Source organism: Salvelinus namaycush, chromosome 25 (assembly GCF_016432855.1).
Source record: "Salvelinus namaycush isolate Seneca chromosome 25, SaNama_1.0, whole genome shotgun sequence".
NCBI lineage: Eukaryota > Metazoa > Chordata > Actinopteri > Salmoniformes > Salmonidae > Salvelinus > Salvelinus namaycush.
Window position 1 is genome coordinate 31,009,675 of NC_052331.1, and position 14,413 is coordinate 31,024,087.

General features: G+C 41.0%; 1 protein-coding gene across 2 annotated transcripts in view; it reads right to left on the reverse strand.

Moving 5' to 3' along the window:
- LOC120020472 (SPRY domain-containing SOCS box protein 4-like) overlaps nucleotides 1–7,946 on the reverse strand; it is a 126,782-nt gene extending 118,836 nt beyond the window's left edge. Inside the window, exon 1 of one of the 2 annotated variants that reach the window (XM_038964170.1) lies at nucleotides 7,838–7,941. The gene's annotated coding sequence lies outside the window, so the exon portion shown is untranslated. Of the gene's footprint in view, nucleotides 1–7,837 lie in introns of both variants that reach the window. The other variant, XM_038964172.1, reaches the window with a different exon arrangement.
- Nucleotides 7,947–14,413: the final 6,467 nt, after the last annotated feature.

Here is a 14,413-nt window from a genome sequence, read left to right on the forward strand (position 1 = left end):
CTCACATGAAAAGACAGTATTCATCTCATGACTTCAGGGACCACATCGGAAATACTGTAAGTCATTGTTCTGTCCCTGTCATGAAAATATATGTACTGTGTGTATATGCATTTTTATTTACTAACTAATCAATTAAATTAATAAAATCTGGCAGGACCTTTATGCTAAATTTAAGCAGATACCTGAAAGATAAAATGATATAACAATGAAATTGTATAAATGATATAACATAGATATGCCCATGTTTATTGGGCTTCAGTCTTGTAATAGGAGGGATAGTAGGTGGTCCATTGGGCTATTAACTAAACCCCATCTGTTAACTGAACATCTCTCCTTAATACATTCTCATAACTTTAGCTGTGAGAGAGAAAATAAGAGAGAGCACGAAAGAGGGAAGAAAATGCAAAAGAGAGATGACAAGACAAATGAATTAAGTAAAAAAAAAAGAGATGACAAGACAAATGAATTAAGTAAAAAAGAGAATATATGCCACAGGGAAGTGAGTTGGATAGCATGAGAATGAGATGGTGGGGGAAATATCGTTGTGCACCGATATGGTGGCAAAGAGAAGAGGGTGGATGGGAGGAAAGAACAAGAAAGAAAGTTGTGGTATGATAGATTGGCTGAGAGGAAGGACAGTGATGAAAACAAAGAGAGCGCTGCGGGGGTTGGGGCAGGGAGGGCGCTGCGGGGGTTGGGGCAGGGAGGGCGCTGCGGGGGTTGAAGACAGTAAATGAGGCAGACAGAATGAAAGAAGAAGAGAAAGAGAGAGAAAGACAGGAGAAACAAAGTCAATCTCGGTCTGACTTTCTTTTTTTTTATGAGACATGCTCATTTGTTTAAAAACACCCCAGAGAAAGTCAGACAGAGAGAATAAGAGATGGAAGAGAGAATGAGAGATGAAGGCACAGAAGAGAGAGAGAGCGCTGGTAAACAGACAGACTGTCCTGAGGTGCCTCTGGTCTCCCGTAGTGACTGGCTGGGCAGATCCAGCACACAGATAAATGACTCCATATCCCTCTTCATCCTCTTCTCTCCGTCATTCTTGCCGCTCCTCTCCAACACTCTTGACAAGGCATCACCAACTATTTTTTTTTCGTATCCTTATTTTACCAGGTAAGTTGACTGAGAACACATTCTCATTTACAGCAATGACCTGGGGAATAGTTACAGTGGAGAGGAGGGGGATGAATGAGCCAATTGGAAGCTGGGGATGATTAGGTGGCCATGATTTACATTTACATTTAAGCCATTTAGCAGACGCTCTTATCCAGAGCGACTTACAAGTACATACATTCATACTTTTTTTGTACTGGCCCCCCGTGGGAATCGAACCCACAACCCTGGCGTTGCAAGCGCCATGCTCTACCAACTGAGCCACTCAGGGCTCCAGATTAACATTTCCCACTGGTGGCACTAAGTTTTTCAGTTTGTGGCACCAGCGCATGATTTGGTCACACCCCAAAAATATATATAATCTGCTGTCACGCAATATAAGAGTATCATTCTCAGTGCTTTATTAAAAAGTATAATATACTGAGATGGTATTGAATAAATATTTTTTTTCATCATCTTATGTTGTGATTCAAAGTATTTTAATGTGCAACCTAATCCAGTGAATGTAATGCATTGTGGGTAGACAATTATGCTATTGTTATATTTTACTGTTAAAATAAGGCTCCAGAATTATATATTTTTGGTTAAATAGAGATGAATTTGACTACATCTTTATGTGATCTAATATCATAGGCTAATTTATTTGGGGCTAATTCATCACCCGAGTTGGCCTAAGTGGAAACTCAAAACCCATTACCTAGATCACGAACTCCAAAAGATAATAGCCACTGCTAGTAGCCATGTACTAATAACCCTCTACAGACTAAGCCCTGACATTTGATACTACAGTGAAAATGGTTCACTTTTTTAAAGCAAGGCCCCTGAACTCTCGTGTATTTTCTGCACTGTGTAATGATATGGGCAGTGACCATGTAAGACTTTTACAACATACAGAAGTGCGCTGGTTATCAAGGGGCAAAGTATTGACATATTTTGGGGAATTTAGAGACAAGCTTAAAAGTTGACTGGCCATAATTTCCACTTGTCTGACCACTTGACTGATGACGAGTTTCTCACACGACTGGCCTATCTGGGTGATGTTTTTTCTGAATGATCTGAATCTAGGATTACAGCGACTCTCCGCAACTATATTCAATGTGCGGAATAAAATTGAAGCTATGCATAAGACGTTGGAGCTCTTCTCTGTCTGCATTAACAAGGACAACACACAGGTCTTTCCATCATTGTATGATTTGTGTGCAAATAACCTCAAGCTTACGGACAATGTCAAATGTGATATAGCGAAGCACCTGAGTGAGTTGGGTGCACAATTATGCAGGTACTTTCCCAAACCGGATGACCCAAACAACTGGATTCGTTATCCCTTTCATGCCCTGCCTCCCGTCCACTTACAGATATCTGAACAAGAGTACCTCATCAAAATTGCAACAAGCAGTTCTGTGAAAATTTTATTTAAATCAGAAGCCACTGCCAGATTTCTGGATTGGGCTGCACTGAGAGTATCCTGCCTTGGCATATTGCACTGTTAAGACATTGATGCCCTTTGCAACCACGTACCTATGCGAGAGTAGATTCTTGGCCCTCACTAGCATGAAAACTAAATACAGGAACAGACTGCATGGGAAATGATTTAAGACTGAGACTCACTCCAATACAACATTGCAGAGTTATGTGCATCCTTTCAAGCACACCCTTCTCATTACCCTGTGATGAGTTATTCACAATTTGATGAACAAATAAGGTTTTATATATGTAAGATGGTTAAATAAAGAGCAAAATTATTGATTATTATTTGTGCCCTGGTCCTATAAGAGCTCTTTGTCACTTCCCACGAGCCGGGTTGTGACAAACTCACTAATTCTTATGTTTAATAAATGTATCGTATAGTGTGTCTGTGGCAGGCTTACAATGATGGCAAAAAACAACATTTGAGAGTGCGCTGACCCTCGTGCTAGAGGGGGTACGCAGCTGGAGGTTGAATGTTTGAAGGGGTACGGGACTATAAAAAGTTTGGGAACCACTGTACTAAGCTACAATGGCAAGAAAAAGTATGTGAACCCTTTGGAAATACCTGGATTTCTACATAAATTGGTCATAAAATTTGATCTGATCATCTAGTTCACAACAATAGACAAACACAGTCTGCTTAAACTAATAACACACAAACAAGTATAGGTTTTCATGTCTTTATTGAACACAGTGTAAACATTCCCAGTGCAGGGTGGAAAAAGTATGTGAACCCTTGGATTTAATAACTGGTTGACCCTCCTTTGGCTGCAATAAGCTCAACCAAACATTTTCTGTAGTTGCGGATCAGACCTGCACAACGGTCAGGAGGAATTTGACCATTCCTCTTTACAAAACTTTCAGTTGAGCAATATTCTTGGAATGTCTGGTGTGAACTGCTCTCTCGAGGTCATGCCACAGCATCTCAAATCAGGTTGAGGTCAGGACTCTGACTGGGCCACTCCAGAAGGCATATTTTCTTATGTTGAAGCCATTCTGTTGATAATTTACTTCTGTGTTTCGGGTCGTTGTCTGGTTACGTCACCCAACTTCTGTTGAGCTTCAAATTGGCGGACTGATAGCCTAACATTCTCCTACAAAATGTTTTGATAAACTTGGGAAATAATTTCTCCGTCGATGATAGCAAGCTGTCCAGGCCCTGAGGAAGCCCCAAACCATGATGCTCCCTCCACCATACTTTACAGTTGGGATGAGGTTTTGATGTTGGTGTGCTGCGCCTTTTCTCCTCCACACATAGTGTTGTGTGTTCCTTCCAAACAACTCAACTGTAGTTTCATCTGTCCACAGAATATTTTACCAGTAGCGCTGTGGAACATCCAGGTGCACTTTAGAAAACTTCAGACGTGCAGCAATGTTTTTTTGACAGCAGTGGCTGCTTCCATGGTGTCCTCCCATGAACACCATTCTTGTTTAGTGTTTTACGTAGTAACGTATACTCGTCAACAGAGATGTTAGCATGTTTCAGAGATGTCTGTAAGTCTTTAGCTGACACTCTAGGATTCTTCTTAACCTCACTTAGCATTCTGTGCTATGCTCTTGCAGTCATCTTTGCAGGACGGCCACTCCTAGGGAGAGTAGCAACAGTGCTGAACTTTCTCCATTTATAGACAATTTGTCTTACTGTGGAGTGATGAACATCAAGGCTTATAGAGATACTTTTGTAACCCTTTCCAGCAAGTCAACAATTCTTAATCTTAGGTCTTCTGAGATCCCTTTATTCAAGGCATGGTTCACATCAGGCAATGCTTCTTGTGATTAATCTCATCTCATTGATTGGACTCCAGGTTTGCTGACTACAATTAGCTTTTGGAGAAGTCATTAGCCTAGGGGTTCACATACTATTTCCAACTTACACTGTGAATATTTAAACGATGTATTCAATATAGACAAGAAAAATAAACTAATAACACACAAATTATTGTAAGCACACCGTTTCTCTATTGTTGTGACTTAGATGAAGATCAGATCAAATTTGATGACCAATTTATGCAGAAATCCAGGTAATTCCAAAGGGCTCACATACTTTTTCTTGACACTGTATATGGAATTGTTTTAAGAAGGTCATACTAAGGATCATTTAGACATTTTTAGTTTGAATTGTAAAACCCCTTGAAGTATAAAAAAAAATATATATATGATGAAAAATGTAATTTGGCCTTACTGCTATTAGCCCATACAAATGCATTGAACAACAGATTCAATACATAGAACAGATAAGCCCCCCCCCAAAAGAAGTTGTCAGAGCGGCTGTACAAACTTCAGACAAGTCCCAATACGCTTGTTAGGGGTCATAGAGCAAAACTGAGTGTGACATCTTTCCATAGAGGGGTCATAATAGTTTGTAGGCAAAACCATTTGGACGCTGCAGACAATTTTGTGAGAAGACCGATTTTCTGGATGTCGCATGGTCTGACAAACACCGCTTTAGCTCTGTCACCTTTCACCGCAGATGCGGAAGTGCAACATCGGCGGATGCAGGGGATTAAGACAACAACAAAAAAACATCTAGCTTAAATATACAGATTTGTATGGGGATTGTATTATGCTAATTAGGGGGAGCGTGGGAGTGGACATCGACTCCAGGGTTTTTTAATCAAACAGTACATTTTATGTAAATTTCAATTGCAGTCTACCGTCAAATGAGGCTATGGACTCGCAATGACCAATGTGCATTTTGCAAAGCCATATCAAATATCTTGTTTATAAAGCACAGTGCTTTCGGAAAGTATTCAGACCCCTTGACTTTTTCCACATTTTGTTACGTTACAGCCTTATAAAATCGATTAAATATATTTTTTTACTCAATCGACACCCCATAATGACAAAGTGAAAACAGGTGTTTAGAAATGTTTGCAAATGTATTAAAAATAAAAAAACAGAAATACCTTATTTACATAAGTATTCAGACGCTTTATGATGAGACTCGAAATTGAGCTCAGGTGCATCCTGTTTCCACTGATCATCCTTGAGATGTTTCTACAACTTGATTGGAGTCCATCTGTGGTAAATTCAATTGATTGGATATGATTTGGAAAGGCACACACCTGTCTATATAATGTCCCACAGTTGACAGTGCATGTCAGAGCAAAAACCAAGCCATGAGGTCGAAGGAATTGTCCATAGAGCTCCAAGACAGGATTGTGTCGAGGCAAAGATCTGGGGAAGAGTACAAAAAAATGTCTGCAAGTATTGAAGGTCCCCAAGAACACAGTGGCCTCCACCATTCTTAAATGGAAGAAGTTTGAGACTCTTCCTAGAGCTGGCCACCCAGCCAAACTGAGCAATCGAGGGAGAAGGGCCTTGATCAGGGAGGTGACCAAAAACCCTATGGAAACTGACAGAGATCTAGAGTTCCTCTGTGGAGATGGGAGAAACTTCCAGAAGGACAACCATCTCTGTAGCACTCCACCAATCAGGTCTTTATGTTAGAGTGGCCAGACGGTAGCCACATGAGAGCCCGCTTGGAGTTTGCCAAAAGGCACCTAAGGATTCTCAGACCAAGAGAAACAAGATTCTCTGGTCTGATGAAACCAAGATTGAATCTTTGGCCTGAATGCCAAGTGTCACCTCTGGAGGAAATCTGGCACTATCCTTAAGGTGAAGCATGGTGGCAGCATCATGCTGTGAGGATGTTTTTCAGCGGCAGGAACTGGGAGACTAGTCAGGATCGAGGGAAAGATGAATGGAGCAAAGTACAGAGAGATCCTTGATGAAAACCTGCTTCAGAATGCACAGGACCTCAGGCTGGGGCGCCGGTTCACCTTCCAACAGGACAACGACCCTAAGCACACAGCCATGACAACACAGGAGTGGCTTCGAGACAAGTGTCCGAATGTCCTCGATTGGCCTAGCCAGAGCCCGGACTTGAACCCGATCGCACATTTCTGGAGAGACCTGAAAATAGCTGTGCAGCGACGCTCCCCATCCAACCTGACAAAGCTTGAGAGGATCTGCAGAGAATAATGGGAGAAACTCTCCAAATTCAGGTGTGCCAAGCTTGTAGAGTTATACCCAAGAAGACTCGAGGCTGTAATCGCTGCCAAAGATTTCAAGAAAGTACTGAGTAAAAGGTCTGAATACTTATGTAAATGTAATATTTCAGTTTATTTCAAACAAATTGGCAAAAATGTCTAAATCTGTTTTTGCTGTCATTATGGGGTATTGTATATAGATTGAGGGGAAGAATTTAAAAAAAATCTATTTTAGAATAAGGCTGTAACATAAAATGTGGAAAAAGTCAAGGGGTCTGAACACTTTCCGAATGCACTGTAGTTGCTATTGAGCTGAGAATTGAGAATTAAAGCTGACCCTCCTCTACCCAAGCATGACAAGAGGCTAACCAGAGTGTTTTCCCCACAATTGGATTTTAAAATGTTATACAATCAGAACTCATTGTTATATAATCAGAAAGGGGAGAGTGGCTCACTCAACACAGCAGCAGGCCCCAGCAAAACAGGTAACATTATCCTACAGGGGAAGGCAGGCAGACCCTTTCATTACATTAATCATGAGGATAATATACTTTACCGTTTGACCAAATCGTGGCTTTAGCCTCCTATAAAAATAGAGGATGTTCAGTGCACCGAGGCGACCAATACATTTTAAAACTTGCACAGCCAAGTCAAAGGGTTGCAAAATGCTGGCCGCCCACCATACACACACACACTTAGTCAAATTAAAGTAGTGTACATGTTGCACCTGGTCCCCTCCCTGTGGACCCCCCCAGTACCCAGCTGTTCCGTGCCTAAACCCTCCCTGGCCAATGACTGCCTGGCAGCCAGCTGTGCCAGCCTCTGAACCCAAACCGGGGCAGAGGACTTTGACAATTACCAATTCCACGTAACAGAGTGATGCTGAGAGTCTTGATTATTTTACTTGTCAAACAAAAACCAGTCATTGCAAAGTTAAACAAACCATATCTTTATGCACAAGGACTACTTGTAACAATGTCCACTGAAATACAGTGAAGATGCAAAGTTTGGTCACAGAATTACGTTTTTTGCTGTTTATGCAGTCAATCTGTTAAAATGTCGGAATTTATCGCTGAAGCCTAGACGCTCGCGCTTCCTATGTTGAAGCTATGTAAACATTGGAACGACACTCACCGTCGAGAAGTCAACTTCAAATCGACAATTATGTAGAATGTCAACGCCACAGGAAACTCGCAAAGTTGTTAAGCATTCAAAAAAAAACGGTTGATATGAATACAATTTTAACAAACGTAGCAACTCACCGTCTTCGTTTCTTTGTTACTTCAGTCGATGCATTGTGAATATCCATTCACTTCGTCTAGAACGCTTCAATGAGGTAGGTTATCGACCACAACACACAAGTCAAGAGTGACGCCATTGGCTAGGTTATTTGTATGTCCTAGCGTCTGCCCTTTTCACGCTTCAATGGGCGTTTCTAAACCGGGTAGTTTTGGTTCCTGGATGCTGATTCATTGGCTGAAACAGCATTTCAGCCATGTGTATCAAGCAATTTACCACGGGTATAACGCAAAAATACTTGTTTACTGTTGTATTTATGTTTAACTAGTTTATAATGGTAATAAGGCACCTCGAGGTTTGTGGTATATAGCCAATATAGGCTACCACGGCTAACGCCTTGATCACACCGACAGCTTTTTGCATTTTGGTACACCATAAGTACATTAATTTCCAATGGAAAGCTGCATTTGCCCTACAGCGTTGCGTTGCACTGCTTTCTGTTCTGTGTGGAGCATACCTAGGATTTATCTAACTGTATGCATCAAACTGTGCGTAGACAGTTTGACAGAAATGGTAGCAGAAGGTGAATGTTGAACTTTGTTGTACACATATCCAGATGATGCTGCATACCATTTTGCTCAAACACACTATCGGTGTGATCAAGGCGTAATGGCTTTATCTATGCACCCAAAGCAGAGAACGACTCAATCACACCGACAGCATCATTGCATTTTGGTACACCAGAAGTAAATTCATTTCCAATGCAACGCTGCATTTGCCTTGCAGCATTCCGTTGCAGAGTCAGTGGCAGTGCATTCTGTGTGGTGCATACATTGTATATTGAATGTATGCATCAAATTGTATGTGTAGACAGCTTGACAGAAATAGTTGCAGAAGGTGACTCCTCGATCACACCTACAGCATCATTGGAAAAATTGTATGCAGCATCATCTGGATATGTGTGCAACAAAAATTAAACATTCACCTTCTGCTACCATTTCTGTCAAGCCATTTACACATACAATTGAATGCATACATTTGATAAATCCAACATATGCATGACACAGAATGCACTGCAACTAACCGTGCAAGGCAAACGCAGCGTTCCATTGGAAGTGAATGTACTTCTGGTGTATCAAAATGCATTGACGCTGTCGGGGTCATCGAGGCGTGAATGTTGAACTTTTGTTGGACACATATCCGTACCATTTTGTGCAAAAACACTGTAGGTGTGATTGAGGTGTTAAAGAACAGCCCTTAGCCATGGTATATTTAATGCTGCATTCATAACCAAGTGAGAGGTGGTAATTAAAGGTTGTGAAGATGTAAATAGGACTTTGGTGCATTCATGTTTTGACCTGGGAAATACCATCAAACATGGATGTCAAACATGGAGGTCATTTAAGGTTTGTGATTGTAAACTCAGCAAAAAAAGAAATGTCCCTTTTTCAAGAACCTGTCTTTCAAAGATAATTCATAAAAATCCAAATAACTTCACAGATCTTCATTGTAAAGGGTTTAAACACTGTTTCCCATGCTTGTTCAATGAACCATAAAAAATTAATGAACATGCACCTGTGGAACGGCCATTAAGACACTAACAGCTTACAGACGGTAGGCAATTAAGGTCACAGTTATGAAAACTTAGGACACTAAAGAGGTCTTTCTACTGACTCTGAAAAACACCAAAAGAAAGATGCCCAGGGTCCCTGCTCATCTGCGTGAACGTGCCTTAGGCATACTGCAAGGAGGCATGAGGACTGCAGATGTGGCCAGGGCAATAAATTGCAATGTCCGTACTGTGAGACGCCGAAGACAGCGCTACTGGGAGACAGGACGGACTGCTGATCGTCCTCGCAGTGGCAGACCACGTGTAACAACACCTGCACAGGATCGGTACATCCGAACATCACACCTGCGGGAAAAGTACAGGATGGCAACAACAACTGCCCGAGTTACATCAGGAATGCACAAACCCTCCATCAGTGCTCAGACTGTCCGCAATAGGCTGAGAGAGGCTGGACTGAGGGCTTGTAGGCCTGTTGTAAGACAGGTCCTCACCAGACATCACCGGCAACAACGTCGCCTATGGGCACAAACCCACCGTCGCTGGACCAGACAAGACTGGCAAAAAGTGCTCTTCACTGACAAGTTGCGGTTTTGTCTCACCAGGGGAGATGGTTGGATTCGCGCTTATTGTCGAAGGAATGAGCGTTACACCGAGGCCTGTACTCTGGAGCGGGATCGATTTGGAGGTGGAGGGTCCGTCATGGTCTGGGGCAGTGTGTCACAGCATCATCGGACTGAGCTTGTTGTCATTGCAGGCAATCTCAACGCTGTGCGTTACAGGGAAGACATCATCCTCCCTCATGTGGTACCCTTCCTGCAGGCTCATCCTGACATGACCCTCCAGCATGACAATGCCACCAGCCATACTGCTCGGTCTGTGCGTGATTTCCTGCAAGACAGTAATGTCAGTGTTCTGCCATGGCCAGCGAAGAGCCCGGATCTCAATCCCATTGAGCACGTCTGGGACCTGTTGGATCGGAGGGTGAGGGCTAGGGCCATTCTCCCAAGAAATGTCCGGGAACTTGCAGGTGCCTTGGTGGAAGAGTGGGGTAACATCTCACAGCAAGAACTGGCAAATCTGGTGCAGTCCATAAGGAGGAGATGCACTGCAGTACTTAATGCAGCTGGTGGCCACACCAGATACTGACTGTTACTTTTGATTTTGACCCCACCCCCCCTTTGTCTTTGTTCAGGGACACATTATTCCATTTTCTGTTAGTCACATGTCTGTGGAACTTGTTCAGTTTATGTCTCAGTTGTTGAATCTTGTTATGTTCATACAAATATTTACACATGTTAAGTTTGCTGAAAAAAACTCAAAAGGAAGATGAACAGAATAAATGTTTTATAAACAATTTGTATTTAGTTATTACAATAAACAATCATTTCTGAAGATGCCGCCTTGCCATCTTTTTTGTTGACAATGACATCAGAGTTGCAAGTGGGGAACTGAGCACAGGGATGAGAGACGAGTTTCCCAGTTGGAAGTCCGTTCAACTGGATTTTTCCCAGTCGTATGCGGTAAATTCCAGCTTTCCACTTGGTTATGAATATGAACGCAGCTTAAGGCCCGAGGGGGTGTGGGATATTAAAGCAATAAGGCCCGAGGGGGTGTGGTATATGGCCAATATACCACGGCTATAAACGGGTTACCAATGTAATTACAACAGTAAAAATAAATGTTTTGTCATACCCGTGGTATACGGTCTGATAACCACGGCTGTCAGCCAATCAGCATTCAGGGCTCGAACCACCCAGTTTATAATAGACAATATACCACGTGTATGACAAAACATTTATTTTTATTGCTCTAATTACGTTGGTAACCAGTTTATAATAGCAATAAGTCACCCTGGGGGTTTGTGGTATATGGCCAATATACCACGGCTAAGGGCTGTATCCAAGCATACCACACCACACCCACTCAGGCCTGATTAATTATACAATCCGACTGTAGATTTTTTTGTTGTATAGAAAATAGGTAGGCTACTCAATGTTTGATGGGATTTTATACAATAGAATTTCCACATACCATCAACTCTAATGACAAAGGCTATGGAATCGCTTTCTATTAACCTACCTCGTGAGGTAAGATTAGTGAAAGCGTCCATGTTAGAGCCTCTAACTGTCATGTTTATTATAATGCTACCTACGTATACATTTAACCCACAACGTTGCAAGGTAATTACTGACTGTTATTACTCCGATTTATTGTTGGCTACATGGTCTACTACCCAAGTTACTTATGGTCACAATTGTGAGTGCTTAAAATATTCTGGCTAAGACCAAAAACAGGAAATCGATGCCATTATATTGTTTTGAGGAGCAGGGAGACTAAGATCGTAGCTCGACTAATCAATAGAATTTCAGGACCTCTTATGTTGTTTGGATGACACTTCCCATCGGTCAGGTTGGAAACTTACCTCCTGGCATCTAGTTATGGCGACAGAGCACCACTGGAGTTTATGGTTTAGTGGGATGTATGCAGTACTGTCGCGTTGGCTTTGCCTTTGCTGACACCTTGTGGTAAAATGTCCAACAGTGTAAAACAGGCTCAGCATAAAATGGCCTACAAAACAGCGGTCAAGAAAGTCCATAGTAAAATTGCCTGAACAAACATGGCCTTTGCTTTGCTTCTAGGCCATTTATTTATATATATATTTTAAAAATTAACAAGCAAGCAATTTGAGTTACAATTGGGTTTTTATTGACTTTTGTACAAAAATGAGGGATGATACATAGGCAGCAAAGAAAAGACCACGTTAACCAACAACAAAAAACGGGGTGAAATCAAATGGCATTTCAGATACAGGCTGATGGAAGAGTCAAAACAAAACATTTGAAATAAATGATTCACTAGTAATCCATTTTTCTATTTACACATTTTGAAAGATTTGACCTCAAGTTACCGTATTTCTCCTTTAAATATTGAGTCAAGCGTCTGAAAAAAATATGTTTCAGGCAAAAACATGGATACGACAAATCGCTTGGAACCGTCATCCAACTCAGAAACTTGGGCCTCTTTCCAGAGCTCCGATTTTCCTACTTGAAGATTACCGATTACATCATGATTACATTTTTCCCCGAGATCCCAGTTGTCTTTGTATACACCATCACCCAAGACTGTGGGGAAAGACCGCAGATCTGCTGGCCTGTAATAGTGTGTTTTGTTTCCAATACAACAGAGTATTGAATTGAAAGCAGAACAGGACAGTCATTTATATGCAAGTCTATGCTCTACAACCAAAAACATCACAGTTGTTGGTTGGTTTGTTTGTGAAAATGATATTCCTTTGTACACTAGTTATTCAAGTCAGTATGACTATCAGGGCACTGACAGTAACGATAACAGCTACGCTGTAGTCTGTGGGAAAAGGACTCCAGTATGTTCATTCACATTGCGGTTTTAATACAGTATTTCAGTGGAAAGGAAATTACTTGAAATTGGCATGAGAAAATGAGCAACTATTGTAGATAAAGACACTGTGGTTCAAAGCTTCCATGTACAGAAGGATATTTACATCCATCTAAATGATACGCATCATAATCTCATGTAGCCTCTGCACTGCCGAAAAGTATTTAAAATCAGGAATCCAGAATCAGTTTTAAACTACTTCAGGGCAACTTGAATGACAAAACAATATTGTCATATTGACACTACAATAATATAAATATTCAGTAAGATTGAGCTCCATCTGTCTTATTTTATTTATTGAAATGCCAGATTGAGAATTTGGAACAAAGGCACTTAACCCTCATTGCTCCTGTAAAATCGCTCTGGATAAGAGTGTCTACTAAATGACTATGTTAAGAGCTGATAGGATGTAGTAGCAGTCTACACACTTAGATAGAGGTTACTATGGATAGCAAACAGGGTAAAAAATATATATATTTTGAAGTAATTTACACCAAATCCAATTATTTTATGAATGCCATAAAATTAAAGACCATCTTTCAGCATCAAGCCTTATATGATGTAAAATTAAATACAATATTATAATATACAACTTTAACAAAATAAAAATATGAACACACCATGTTGCAACAGGTTCAAACATCTTGACAGTAGTACACAAACAGTCAAACAAATCATTTGCAACTGAACTGCAGTATAATAATACTTGGATCTAAGCAAAATATACACAATAGTTGATATGCATATACATGTACTATATAAACACACAAATTAAAATCCTTTGCAAGATTAAGTACTCAACTGTACAATATCTGCAAATGGGAACTGTTGAGCAAAATACAGTTTTTGCATATACAGTAACACTATTCTTATAATACAAGATTAAAATGTCCCACACACACAAGAATGTTAAGCACAAGTCCCAAAAGGTCATAAATGTTGAGTTGGAAGCCACTGGTAAGGCAGGGCTCGGGCGTAGGAGCTGGGATGGACCACTAATGTACAGTAGCTCGGCCTTGCTCCTAACCTTAGTGATCTACACTGAACAAAAATATAACATGTAAAGTGTTGGTCCCATGTTTCATTAGCTGAAATAAAAGATCCCAGAAATTTCCCATACAGAAAAAGCTTATTTCTCTAAAATGTTGTGCACAAATTTGTTTACATCCCTGTTAATGAGCATTTCTCCTTTGCCAAGAGAATCTATCCACCTGACAGGTGTGGCATATCAAGAAGCTGATTAAACTGCATGATCATTACACAGGTGCACCTTTTGCTGGGGACAATAAAAGGCCACTGTAAAATGTGCAGTTTTGTCAAACACAATGCCACAGATGTCGCAGATTTTGAGGGCGTGTGCAATTGGCATGTTGACTGCAGGAATGTCCACATGTTGCCAGATAATTTAATGTTATTTTCTCTACCATAAGCCACCTCCGTCATTTTAGAGAATTTAGCAGCATGTCCAACCAGCCACACAAGTGCAGACTACGTGTATGGCGTCGTGTGGGCAAGCGGTTTGCTGATGTCAACAAACACAATTGCATAGATTAGGGCCTAATTCATTTATTTCAATTGACTGATTTGCTTACATGAACTGTAACTCAGTAAAATC